Source organism: Clupea harengus, unplaced genomic scaffold, assembly GCF_900700415.2.
Source record: "Clupea harengus unplaced genomic scaffold, Ch_v2.0.2, whole genome shotgun sequence".
NCBI classification, from domain to species: domain Eukaryota; kingdom Metazoa; phylum Chordata; class Actinopteri; order Clupeiformes; family Clupeidae; genus Clupea; species Clupea harengus.
In genome coordinates this window covers 29,534-37,350 of record NW_024879834.1, presented here as the reverse complement: position 1 = coordinate 37,350, position 7,817 = coordinate 29,534, and the positions used below count along the sequence as shown (strand labels likewise).

The following is a 7,817-nucleotide window of genomic DNA, read 5'->3' as shown; positions in this document are numbered from 1 at the left end:
ATGCTGTTGTTTCTGAGAGCAATACACTTCCCCCTAATTGGTGCTGCCATCTAGTGGTGATGGGAAATATGACATTTCACATCTAGGTGAAAATGTATCTTTTATGGAGCTAGCATGGGAAAAAGTTGGAAAGCTTTTTTGTATTGTGCATTTAAACAACAAACAGACCTCTTATTTGTCAGAAATTCATTACATGACAATGGTATTGGCAAGAAGAAAAATGTCTACTGCCACCGCAGCCTAGCATCCTTCATAGAAATGTGATTAGATGCATAAACATGATTTCATCTTTAAAACAGGAACAAAAAGCCAGGGCAGGAGTTCCACATATATGTACTGTATCATCTGAGAGGTTGCACTTGTCTAATGGTCTGAAGTATGGCAGACTAGTTTGAGAGATAAGAAGAAAAAATAGACATGTGCAAATATCTGAATATAACCAACAATAAAGACATTAGTTAAGGATGACAGTACATTCATATAATATAAAGTAGAAAAGGTATAACATATGCAATCCATTTACCATTTTACAGTTTTAGTCTAAAGCTAAACCATGCTTTATCAGGTCACTACATTAGTGTTTTTTTTCAATGTGCTTGGTTTGATTTTATTTCACTTACGTAAATGTAGCTTTGTGGACAGACATTACAAGTCATGGTCAAGTCTCAAATGTAAAGTTGCCTTTACTTTTTACTTATATCAGAGTGAGTGTTTATAGTTTTTCTCAATTGTTTATACACAAAAACTGGAACTTATGACACAATGACCACAACCTGTAACTCATGTGCTAACTCCCTAAACCAATTCTGCTGAACTATAAACACATTTCCTGCTTTAGACCCAGATTTCAATTCTAAACCACACTTTCTTCAAAACACTACACACAATCATCGACTATTTTGCACACTTAATCAATGCCAAATCTCCTTGTGTATTGCTTTAGCAATATAAGGGCCACAGGTGAGCTCCTGTTTTGGAGAACAATGGATGGCAACATTGAAGTGAGAGGTGATCAGAGAGGCAAAGGAGTAAGAGGAGGACGAGGAGGAGAAATGTCTACACATATGATGGTCTGTGTGTGTCATTTGAACACAAAATACCATTTTGAGGAGACATAACATTGTTTTGAAGGCAAAGTAGCATTTTGCAGGAGATATGGAGGGTTTTGCATTTTGTGTGTGTGGTTTTTGGATTTGTGTTTAGAGTTTTGAGAAAATGAGGTATGCTTTCAAAAAATGTGTGTAAGCAATTGAGAAAAACTGTAAAGGTACACCATCTATCTATCTAAAGTCCATTTACAACCACAGCAGAATGGAGCACAGTCCACAGTGTAATTCCTGATCAGTCCGTCAGCGTCCACTGCAGGAGAGAGAGAGAGAGACAGAGAGACAGACAAGACAGACAACCCTCAGTCTTTGCTCAACGTAGCTCCCCTGGGCCGCTGTCTGACGGTGAAACAGCTGACAAACTAAGAACAGGGATCTCGTGGAGCAGACTCTGACTTCCGCTTGACAACTTAATGAATCCTAAGGGATATCCTCAAGAGGGCGGTGCCCGACAGAGAGTTCCAACAATGAGTAGTCCTAATTAAAGACACGGCAACCCAAACATACAAGAACAATAAAACACTCCTGTAGAAACAAGTAAGACGTGACACAAACATGGACCTTTTTCACACATTCGGCATATCAGTAGACTATGTGAATTAAACTGTGGATACTTTTGCAGAGTCCCCCCTCTGCATTTGAAAAGTCTTTTGTGAACCATTTTAAGCTGGTAGAAGAATATATATCTAAAATGCACACTATCAGCAGGGTATAGTGAAGGCCTACAGTGAATTTAAAATCCTTTTACATACCAGGTATTCTCCTTCACCAAATCTAATATTGCGCTGCTGTGGCACTTAATGGTAGGCTATTGGATACTTTCACACTATGCCATGTGAGCACAAAAGATTGTATAGCCCAAACCATAGAGTGGGTGGTTTTAAAAATGAGGGTGCATCTTTAAGTTAAGGACACCTGCACATTCATCAGAATATGTATCCTGGTTGACCCGTGATTGTGTTTGGAGTGTCTTTGTATGGACCGTTTTTATTGTGTTTTATAAGGCTGTGTGTTTTTATATGCTCAATTCAAAGAGTCCATCTTCATTTCGTTGTAAGACAGTTAAGTCTTAACCTGGACTGTTTGTTTTCACAGCAACCCCATGCATTGGTTGCTATTAGGCACCCCAGAGCCTTAGTCTGATGACCAGGGTTGGTGGGGGGTCTTAGGGCATCTACTGTCCCATAAGGTTCAGACGTATAAACCTTCCAGTCTGGTCTTTTCCATTGTTGGTAACATTTTGGCTGTCCTTTCAAATGGTGACCCTGACCAGTTCCACATGGCGATAAATTCTGATGATTTTCTGCCAGTGTAAACCTAGATCTCTCCGGGAATAGGTTCTTGGTGTAGTAGACGTATAAAGAATCACGGACACGAGTTCGAACTGATAAGACTTTACTCAAACTCCAGCCACAACGAATCACCCTCCTTTTCCTTGCTTTCTAGTATTCTAGTATTCTAGTATTTCTAGTATTCTAGTACTTCCCCCTTCAGAAAATAAAACGTCCTCGTTTTAGCTGCTGCACATCAATTATTAACATTACTGACATAAGAGTAACAAATGGAGCCTGTGGGGGAAAAAAACACATACACACACACAAAAACATCCCACAAAATGCAATTATACTGTATTCTGCCATATGTTGTCGCTATCCATGCTGGGCCCTACCGCAGTGTACCTATAACATCCCAATCTACTGGTATTTCCACTTTAAGACAGGTACAGTATAAAGCTCTGAAAGAAAACTAATCAGGTAATTAGGCAAAACTCAACTGTATAATACGAAATTAGTGGGGTGGAACATTTACACCACATTTGCTGTTCCAAGCTCAAGGCTTGCATTGGCGGTTATGTTCTGCTACAATGTGTGCCTTTTGACCGTGTGTGTGTGTGTGTGAAACCACCTCCAAGTTGTGTTTGGTTATTTATTTATTTATTTATTTGTTGTGTTTGGCTGAGCCTACTCTTTTCTTTTCATTCCTTTGCAGTGAGAGTGCTCTCTTGGTGGGATTAATTATGATTTGATAGCTCTGTCACTATTAACATATTAGTTTCCTTTCTTTATATTGTTAAGTTTGTAGCAGGCATAGTAGCCTAACCACAGCTCTGGTGCTGCTTGGTATTAGTGGCTTGTGTAAGCACCTTATGAGAATTGTGCAATATTGTATCACTATTTATATGCAAGCTATTTATTGCCACACTGAACTTAAGTATGTATTGATAAGCATCTATTTATATATCTGCCTTCAAATAAGACATCAGAAAATAAAGTGCATTATTTTCATATGCCGCCTGCTTTCCTCATTCATTTAATTGAATAACCCACAGTGGGGAATACTGGGTCCAAGACCCCCCTTGTCCTAGCCACTTCTGATTCTTACCAAGCTTCAGTCTGGTCTAGGTTACACATATACTGTCTTTGTTCCTGTTTTTCAGTGTGTGATTATTTACATAACAAAAACGTAGGTTGCCGCCACACCACCGTGAGGAAAACAAACCTCCCCCTTTTGTGCGTTCACCTGCTTCCCTACAACCCAGGAGCGTACCTATTTAAAGTGATAGCATCCTTATGTGTAGGCCTAAGTGATCGCTAAGTTACTGTCTGATAGGTATTTCGATCAGTGGGATATAGTACACATATCATATGGCCAGACTATATTATCTCCAGCATTCATATGTAAGGTGCCTGAGAGCCTATAACTGACTCCTTTTCCAGCACCTATGGTATGATAAGACACTCAATATTATGTGAACATCACATGTTTACAGATCACACCTCGATGTGTGCAATATTTTGTTTTTCCTGGGGAGTGTCCTCAGTTTGCCCTCTTAAGTAAACAGCCTTTCTGAGACAGTGCAAGGGATGACCCTTCAATAAACGTATCAGAGGGCCATTTGACACCACTCTAGGTTACTTTACTAAGGAGCTGTTACTCAAACTAGGATGAACCAAACACCCACTTTCAATTCATTTGTTATTTTGCGTAGTATTTTTTATTTCAAAGTCTGTTGGTTCACATATCATTAATAATTAAATATCATATGGACGACAACCATTTTGTTCAGTTAGGCTAAACAAAAATATTCTTACCAGTTGTGTGTTCTCAACATTCTCTTGAAAATCTGTTAACAAAGAAACAAGTCTTACTTTAGTAAAGTGAAAATGCACTGCTATTATAACTTGACTTGACACTTGACTTGACACGAAGCAAGGCAAATGTGATGAGACCCTGTAGGCAACGCAGCTAGCAATGTTAGCTTGATTATTAGCTCAATGAAAACTAGGCTGAAAAGTGTGGCGAAAATCGCATGCCCTTAAATCAACCAAACAAGAAGAACTCCAGAAAAACCTGTTTGCTCCGTGAATACACCAGATGTATCAGCTATCTGTATAGTTCTGCAAGAGCTTATCTTTCAAATGCATCTCTGGTCATGCAGTTTTTTTGGTCAGGTAGAATCAAATAGTATCTCTGTTGGTCAAGTTAATTTGCTTACTTACATGGAGGTTGCACGCTGTTCCCGTTCTTATCTGGCAACCCAGGGTGTCAAAATGGTACTGCAGAAATGGGCAGTGGGCAGAATCACAGAGGCCGAAACACAAACAGACATTCCACTCCGTTGTTTTTACATGTTGAATGAATAACAAAAAAAAAAAAAATCATAATTTGAAACGTTAATTCATCGTTGTTTTTTTGTGGTGAGAAATTAAATAATGCAATTACTTTTGACATCATTCAGAAGTAAAAGGGGTGCAAGATATTGTGGAGGAACCAGAGTCAAGGACCAATCATCTTGAGATCATTGAGATCGATGATTCAGAACATGAAGTCCCAGGTAAAGTAGGTAAATATGCAGTCCTTTCACTTAAGGATGTTGATAGCCATAAACATACAAGATTCTGGAAGTCTTCTAAGAGGAAAGATTATGTGAAATGCCAGATAAACAAAATAAATATCATGATATGGAATGTATGATATAGGAATACACAAAATGCAAAATGCAAAAGTGGTTGGGACATGTCCCAAGCATCTAGATGTAAATGACGCCAGTAGTTTTATAATTCACTAACTGTCAAAACTGTGATTGATGTATGACCCCCAGGTAATTATGATTGACACGTGTCAATGTTTTGATTTATTTATGACCCCCCTGCCACCATGATTGGCATGTGACAAGATTTGACAAGGTGGCTCATGATTCAACCGTAGGCTATCTCTCTGTTCTCAGGGTAACACTATGTCATTTCACATGCTAATTAAGTCTTAGAATGTCTTGGCCTGGCAGGGTGTGTGTGAGATTTGGTTGATAGCCCCTTTTGTTTTAAAACACTTGTGTACACAATGTGAGACAATCACCCCCTCAACCCATAATATACACACCCAGGGCCTCATTTACTAACAGGATTGCGCCCATTTCAGGCGTAAAATAGCGGGTAAAGACATAAAACCCTATTTCCAAAGGAAGCTTAGAGACCCATCTTAACAGTTTGCAGTTGCCTGTGTGTGATTAACTCATGTTAATATGTGTGAATATGAACTTTCTTGTGAACATAAACTCGTTAATATGAAGCTGCACAGGCACCCTGAGGGGTAACCATAGCAACCCAGACACTCAATGTTCGCTGAAAAGTTTAATTTCCCCAAATCAGCTCACCAATAAAAGACAGTCTTGAATTCAAGTGATCACAGCTTTTAATGTGGACGGAAGGGCTAAACGGAGAAATATTTATGAGTTTCTATATTTACCTGGGTTAGTTTGCTGTAACCTCGTGAACCAAAAGCTCTAATTCTAATTTTAGCTCATCATCCACGGTGGAACACACAGGCTCTTTCTTCCCTATTTTCGCGGAGCGCTAAATTACACTAATGGGCGGTGTTAGGCGCAGATGACGCGACGAGGGTTCTTGTTTGATAAATAGGATGCAAAATACCGTGCGTTATTTGCGGTTTAGCAAAGGCGCAGATTAAGCTGCGGTCGCAATGTTAGTAAATGAGGCCCCCAGTGTTCTAGCAGATGACTCTCTCTTTCACACACACACACACACACACACACACACACACACACACACACACACACACACACACACACACACACACACACACACACACACACACACACACACAGTAAGAGATGAGAAAGGTGTTCACCTTGTTAAGCAACTGTGTATATACAACACATTCTGGGGCCACTGGAATAAAAAAGTCATCCCATTAGTTGATGGTAGAAAACGGACAGAACAGTTTGAAAAATTATATATATATAAAAAAAGGTAAACTAAATTCTGAACAAAAAGCCTTAAAATCTCAGTTGAGAAAACAACTATAACATTACTAGAATTGAATACAAAATGTAAATCCCTCAAGAACAAAAAAAAATCATGTGGTGTAAATGGAGGGTACAATCAAATGCTGAAACACAGGACACCTAAATTAAGAGAGGCAATCTTAAAATTATTCAATTTAATCCTCTTCTCAGGCCACTTTCCAGAACAATGGAAGGTGGGCCACAGCACACCAATTCATAAAAAAAGGTGACAAACGTAATCCTGACAACTATAGAGGCATCTCACAGGGCAGCAATTTAGGGAAATTATTCTGGGGCATTCTGAACAACAGAATAACACAATTTATCCAAAACAATAATATCATAAATTCATCCCAGATAAGTTTTTCTCAAAACAACAGACCAACTGACCATATATACACATTGCATACACTCATAGAGGAACATGTACAAAATGTTAAAAAAGGTAAATTATATGGCTGTTTCATAGACTTTAGCAAAGCTTTCCACTCAGTATGGCACGACGGATTTATGTTGAAATCATAATCATTAGAGACATATAACAATAAATGCTGTTTAGGAATGCAAGATAATGGTTTGACCAGACAAAAGGAGTTTGACAAGGCTGTTGCTTAAGTCCAACTTTATTCAACATATACAGTATATATCAATGATTTGGCTACAAAGATTGAAAGATCTTTGTCCCCAGGTCTTAAACTTCTAAATGAAGAAATGAAATGCCTGCTTTTTGCTGACAATCTCCTCCTACTCTCCCCTAGTGCAGAGGCGCTTCAGGAAAGTCTGAATATTCTTAACTAATACAGTCTAACAAGGGCCACTTCCAATTAACCTGGATAAATCCAAAATCATGATATTCCAGAAAAGACACTCCATACTTAATAGTAATTATAGGATCACAACTGGCAAACAAAAACTTGAACAGGTAAAAAGATATTGTTATTTAGGATTAATGATTTCTTCCACAGGACAAACTTACCTTTCCAAAAACCAAACCCCTTAAAAAAAAGGAATGCAAGGAAAATGGTTTGACTCAGTTTTTTGCATTCTAAGACAATTATCCACCCAAAAAACACAGGGCTCCAGACAATCAGGACCTACGTATTCAGTATGGAGATACACTCAAACAATATTAACAGACACTAAGAACTAAGAAAGAGCACCACCTCAAAAACCAAGTCAATCTAGTTGAAGATTCAATAAATTAAAATAGCTTCTGGGACCACTGGAAGGCCTTAAACTAAAATAATAATAATCTAGTGATTCAAGATGGAGATACAGTATATGGATTAAACACTTCAAAGATCCATATCAAGAAACCCGCAACACACCAAAACAGAAAAAGAATCAGGCCAAAAACTGAAAAGCTAAAAAGGTAGAAAAGCCTGTGACCCTGACAGCATCCTAAA

At 38.5% G+C, this 7,817-nt stretch overlaps 1 long non-coding RNA gene across 1 annotated transcript; it reads right to left on the bottom strand.

Moving 5' to 3' along the window:
- Nucleotides 1-1,191: 1,191 nt before the first annotated feature.
- On the bottom strand, nucleotides 1,192-5,502 carry LOC122130481. The gene is made up of 3 exons (XR_006151899.1): nucleotides 4,607-5,502; nucleotides 4,199-4,230; nucleotides 1,192-1,359 (listed from the first exon to the last, which is right to left on the bottom strand). It is a non-coding gene; the product is annotated as an uncharacterized LOC122130481 (long non-coding RNA).
- Nucleotides 5,503-7,817: the final 2,315 nt, after the last annotated feature.